We start from the raw sequence: 6,361 nt of genomic DNA on the forward strand, positions 1-6,361 counted from the left end.
ACTGGAGTTAGGGATTGTTGTTAGGCACCATGCGGATGCTGGGAATCAAACCTGGGTCCTCTGCAGTCCGTGCTCTTAACCACTGAGCCATCTCTCTAGCCCCTGAGGTACTTTCTTTAGAGACCAAAATTTGCCACTGAACCAGGAGCTTCCTGAATTTGGCTAGGATTTCAGCCATCTAATACCCAATACCTGTCACATAGCAAGTGCTCTGTAAGTGGTGACTGGATTGAAGTGGGCCGGGAGAGACAGGAGGAAAAAAGATGTGACAATTCCTTATCTTAAGCTATTCTGAAACTTCTTGAATTATATCCTGTCAAGGAAAGTATAAGTGGAAAGGAACTTTGATTATTTAGACCATGTCTAGAATTTGACTCTTATTTTGTCAGATTATTGTGGGCATTGAAGTTAATTTATTGGCTCTAGAAGTGTGTAATGTGGTTGGTGACACAGCTATGACAAGGGTCGGGGGCATGAATGAGTGCTGATGTGTTGCTGACAGCTGTTATCAGCCACTGTTGTTCCACTTGAGTTTTATTTACTTTCTAGACATTATCATCCAAGATGCTGGTGGGATATAAATCTGAAAAGTTGTAGGATTCCACCACTTTCTGTCAAATTGTCTAAAAATGTTTTTATCGGGGCTGGAGAGATGGCTCAGCAGTTAAGAACACTGGTTGTTCTTGCAGAAGACCCGGGTTTAAATCCCAGCACCCACATGGCAGCTAACAACTGTCCGTAACTCCAGTCCCAGGGGATCCGACAGCCTCTTCTGACCTCCACGGGCATTGCACATTGCACGACACAGGTGCACTTACCTACATGCAGGCAATACACTCATAAAATAAAAATACTTTTAAAAATGTTTTTATCATGTTGATGAACACCACAGATAGCAAATATATTATTAGGTTATGCATATCAGTGAAGGTTTAGGCTGTGACAGTCAAGGCAGGGGGCCAAATAGTATTTTCTGCTTTGTAGTCACCTATATGAGGTTTTTTTTTTTATGATTTTTAAAAAAATTATGTGTGTTGGGGGTGTTGAGCATGTGAGTAGAAGCCAGAGATGTTGAGTTTTTCTGGAGCTGTAGTTATAGGCAATTGTGAACCACCTAAAGCGGGTGCTGGGAACCAAACTCTGGTTCTCTGCAAGAGCAGTAAGTTCTCTTAACTGTTGAGCCATCTCTCCAGCCCCATGAGTTTTATTTTTCAATTTTTCTTTATTTGATGTTATAACAGATACTGTAGCATAATACAAGGAAAATGGTAGAATCATTTCCTACCCTCCCTCTCCCAAGTAACATATGAACATATTCATTTGGTGTATGTGTTCAAACGCATAGCCACACTTCAGGCTTCTTCTAGGTCTCCTGACCTCTGTTCTTGTCTTTCGCCCTCTAACTCCATCTCTCATTCTTTCCCGTTTCCTCTTCCCTTCATATTTTCTCTTTTGCATTTTTGCATTTCCCCTTCTTCTCTTTCTTTCCATGTTAGCTGTAGAGAATTCAGGCTCTAAGCAAACTGCATTCATCTTCAAGCTGTGACAATTCCATGTGAGTTTGGAGTATGTGCTTTATTCTTGAGTTGTCATATGGACAAGATATTAAGAGAAAGCTGGAGAGATGGCTCGGTGGGTAAAAGCGCTTGCCCCAAGCCTGATGACCAGAGTTTGATCCCCAGAACCCACAGGGTAGAAGGAAAGAACCAAATCCTGAAAGAAAGTTGTCCTCTGACTCCCTGGAACACCCAGGCATGCATGCATATGCAGACACAAATAAAGAAATTTTTTTTTTTTTTTTGTCTTTTTGAGACAGGGTCTCCCTTGTAGCCCCAGCTGTCCTAGAACTATGTAGACCAGGCTGGCCTTGAACTCACAGAGATCGGTCTGCCTCTAACTCCCGAGTGCTGGGATTAAAGGCGTGCACCACCACGCCCGGCAAAAATTTTTAAATTAAGAAATTTAAAGGAAAAAAGATAGGAAGTAAACTCTTCAGTTAATAAAAGTAACTTATTTGTCTCAGATATTTCAGAACCCAAGGTGCTTTTTTTAGGTAAAATTTTTATTTTGTACAATTAATGTTAGATTTTTACTATTTTCTAGTTTTAAAAGACCTCACACTCTACAGAGGTATTTGAAGCAAAAGGCAAATTTTTATTTAGCTCATCGAATTCCTCTCCCTGAAATCCTACTTTCCACTATTTTTGGTATTTCCTTCCAGATGTTTTTCTGGAATTTATAAACCGTATAAGAATTTTATGTAATATGCCTATAGAAAGTGATTAGAATCTTTTTCCTTTGACTATGTATGCATTCCTCCCTGTGGCTGGCCTCAGAGTTGTAATATACCTGAAGATGACCTTGAACTTCTGAGCCTACTGCCTCCGCCTCCAGAGTGCTAGTATTAGAGGCACATGATCCCACACTGGGTACTGGGGATCAAACCCAGGGCTTCATGCACATTAGGCAAGCACTCTACCAACTGAGCTACATCCCCAGCTTTTAACCTCTTTTCCAATGTAACATGATACTCTTAATTTACTTTTTCATGAACATTCAGGTTACTTTTAGTTTCTGATATGTTTCAATCTTTGTTGACCTGGGTGACTGTTACTTATTTAGCAACTCATAATGTTGACATTGTCCTGTCATTTCCATGGGGACAAGAACTGTGCCCATCAGAAGCTATTCCTTCAGGTTTACTTTTGTCCCTTCTTCCAGCTTCCTGTTCTCTTTCCCAGGCCTTTCACTTCTGCTTAAAGTAGTACGGGTTTGATACAAGATCCCAACTCTGTTCCAGCAAACCATACATGTTGCCAGGGACCACAGCAGTAACATGTTTGTTCCTGCAGTGATAAATAAACCTTTGCTTACCTAGTCTTCTTCTCTTCTTTCTTAGGATTCTGACTTTTGCAAGAGCCTATGTCTCTTTCTGGGTAACAGCTAGGTAGCATAAAGGCCTTTACTTGGACCCTTGCTCCTGGGGATGCAAAGAACGGAACACATAGAGGTACCTTTGTAAATAGGAATTACCTAGCTGCAGTTGAAGATGCCTTAAATAAGGAGAGGTTGAGGGAAAGTGTTGGCTCTGAGGATTTAGGTTTGAGAACTACTTAGGGGAAAGAGCTGTGCTGGAGGAAAAAGCAAAGTCACTCGGGCAAGTGGTAGGAAAGGATTGTGTTTTCCCCTTTCATGGTCACCACCTCATAAAATAAACCATTTCTAAGACCTAAGGTGGCCTTAGATGTGTTTCCTTTCTTTCAGTTTCCATTTCAGCATTCTAGTCACTTAGATAATTATTCATTTGTTTTACACATATTGGTGTTTCTCAAAAAATTAAAAATATTTCTTGCAGTAAATATTACACTAGAAGTTGTATAATGTTCCCATTAACCCAAATATTTCAGAAAACAGCTTATCCTATGATCTTCCTAAAATTTTCTCTATGAAGCAAAGACTCCATATTTAGATTTTTTTCTTAGTTCTGTGCTATTTGTATCAGACCCTAGAATAGTCAACAGTTTTTCTAAAGTATCTATTTCTTTAAATTCTTATTTGTTATTTTTATGTGTATGCGTGTATTGCCTGCATGTAGGTAAGTGCACCTGTGTCGTGCAATGTGCAATGCCCGTGGAGGTCAGAAGAGGCTGTCGGATCCCCTGGGACTGGAGTTACGGACAGTTGTTAGCTGCCATGTGGGTGCTGGGATTTAAACCCGGGTCTTCTGCAAGAACAACCAGTGTTCTTAACTGCTGAGCCATCTCTCCAGCCCTAAAGTATCTATTTTAAAAAGAATACAGATGAGCCAGTGAATTTATTGTATAGCTGTGTCAAAAGAAAGGTTATTACTATTATTGTTGTGCAAATTCATGATTTAAATGATTTGGAAAAATAGAGAAAAATGTCAAATTGAATTTGTAAGAACTAATGGTAGCCTATTTATAAGTAACATTTAGTTTGCACTAGAGAGATGGTTCATTGGTTAAAAGCATTGGCTGCTCTTGCAGAGGAGCCGGGTTCAAGTACTAGCACCCACATGGCATCTAACAATCGTCCATAACTCCGATGCTTTCTTCTGACCTCCTCGGGCACTGCATGACATGGGTACACTTACATACATGCAGGCAATACACTCATAGACAGAAAATAAAAACTAATAAAAATTTAAAAATAAAGTATGTGTATTATAAAAGTATTCTTTCATGATATACAAAAGAACAAATCTTGTGTATGCTTTCTATTTGTAGTCTTTTGTTGAACATACAATTAATTAAATGTGTTATTAATTAACATGGAATAATTCGCAGAATAATGCTGAATCTAGAATTTAGGGATGTGTATGCCAGTGATCTTTATTGTTTGGTAAAGATATTTATTCTTAAAAATTTGTCCTTACTGATAAGAATCCAACAATTGTAATGGGAAAATGAACTACACACACACACACACACACACACACACACACACACATTAAAAAGGCTTTGGATTCTATTGTAGCACATACTTTCTGAAGGCAGTCACTATAGGAGCTAAATCTCAATGTGACTTTACAGGGAACTTCTTTAATAAGTGACTCGGAGTTTACACATGTGCACCCTGACACACATATCCATTAGCTCCCTTGCTAGCTTTGCTTTGAGGGCAGGGGAAAACCATTTTGTAGAAGTGAGGCACCAGGTGAGAGAACTTGCCTCAGCCCATGCAGAGAGATACTGACATAATTCTACATTGTTGTTGAGATTTCATCATTTCATGTCTCACCTTCGAGCCCATGAGACAGGTTGCTTTCCTTCAATCTAAAAATATCTGATATTTCTAAATTGCAAACATAAGAAAAAGTGTTTTTCTGGAACCCACGATCAATGGAAAACCAGAGACCTGGTCATAGAGATGAATTACAGGGTACAATCCAGGCTGTAGGGGAGGTAAGATTTGGTCCCAAGGCATGTTGTGAATCATGGATTTAAAGTGGTGCTTCACACAAGCATAGAGGAATCTGTTCCACCCTTAGGTGACTTCCCTTGACCTTAAGGATTTAGCAAACAAGATAAGGCAGTCCAAGAGAGGAGGCCTTGCCTGCTTTACCTGCAGAGTGCCTGCCTGTGTTTTCTACCTAGTAACATTTCCCCAACATGGCGGTGCCCCAGCAGCACTCTATATAGACTGTAAGGACTGGCTGCTTCTTCAGGCTGCCTGCTTCTGATGCCTAGCAACAACGTGGATGCCCTGTGACCTTGTAATTGTAACTGCTTGTGGTACCACATGTAAAAAGAAAATACAATTTTAATTGAGATAATACCTTTAGAGTTGAGGGCAATTGTTGATTATTTCAATAAAGAGGTCTGTGGCTGCATCCCATCACCATATAACAAAGAGTCAAGTATAAGCAAGGTATCAGCTGTGCAGTAACCAAGGCTTCCAGCTATTCCCGCCCAGTTAGGTATTCTCTTCTGTGTTTATGTGTATACTTATTACCATAGATATGGAACCTGGAAATTTAACAATAGGGATTTTGCTTGAGCGAAAATAAAGCCAATTTCAAACCGTAGTTATTTTAATCTCTAGAGGTGACATGTGAGAGCAATTAAAAGTGTTCTCTGAGGGGGGAAATCCTAACCTCCATTGAAAAAGGAAAGATGAAACTGAAAATAACACCATCTTTTCCTTAAGACGATTACCGGGGCACCTACGCCACGAGTGCAAAGCAAGTGGAAATGGACATAATGCTTAACCGCCCAAAACGCGGAAAGCCTGAGCAAAACTCTCGGGAACCATTACAGCCCTTTGGGAAATAATCCCTCCCCTGTGCATCTGAGATGATGCTCACGGTTTGGGAGGGGACTGCCAACAGCTGTACCCCATCAGCGACACTCTCTGGTCGACACGCTGAAAAGACCTACTGAGAAAAAGGATGATTATTTTCCTTGTAATGTGATCTTTTTAAAAAAGCTGTGAACTTTTTACCTTGCCTCATTCATGCTTCATTTGGTCAATTACTGATTGCTTGGCCCCTAAGGAGCGGCCGCGGGCTTCTCCAGGTTGCTAGTTGTTTTGGGGAGCCCTGTTCCTTTCCAAGCAGAGGAGATGCACGGGGGGATACGTCGGCGTGCAAAGTGACGGGAGAGTTGGTGTGCATCGAATCCCCTCACACACCACGCCGTGAGGGGCGAGGGAGGCTCGAGCGTGCGCTTCTAGAATCCGTTTTCCAGCCTCTGCGCCATTGAAATGCAAATCCAAGCTGAGCGCGGGCCAATCCCCGAGGCTTCCTGTGGATTACCTGGTGGCGGGCGCGCGCGCGGGCGCGGTCCCGGGCGGGAGGCGTGGCGCTGCTGCCCCGCACTGCGGCCCCGGGCGCCGGGAC

At 41.5% G+C, this 6,361-nt stretch overlaps 1 protein-coding gene across 4 annotated transcripts in view; it reads left to right on the top strand.

Moving 5' to 3' along the window:
- Positions 1 to 6,361, top strand: part of Shroom3 (shroom family member 3) — a 369,823-nt gene that overhangs the window by 264,219 nt on the left and 99,243 nt on the right. The window lies entirely within an intron of this gene.

Source organism: Nannospalax galili, unplaced genomic scaffold (assembly GCF_000622305.1).
Source record: "Nannospalax galili isolate Female #2095 unplaced genomic scaffold, S.galili_v1.0 scaffold800, whole genome shotgun sequence".
Classification (NCBI taxonomy): Eukaryota; Metazoa; Chordata; class Mammalia; order Rodentia; family Spalacidae; genus Nannospalax; species Nannospalax galili.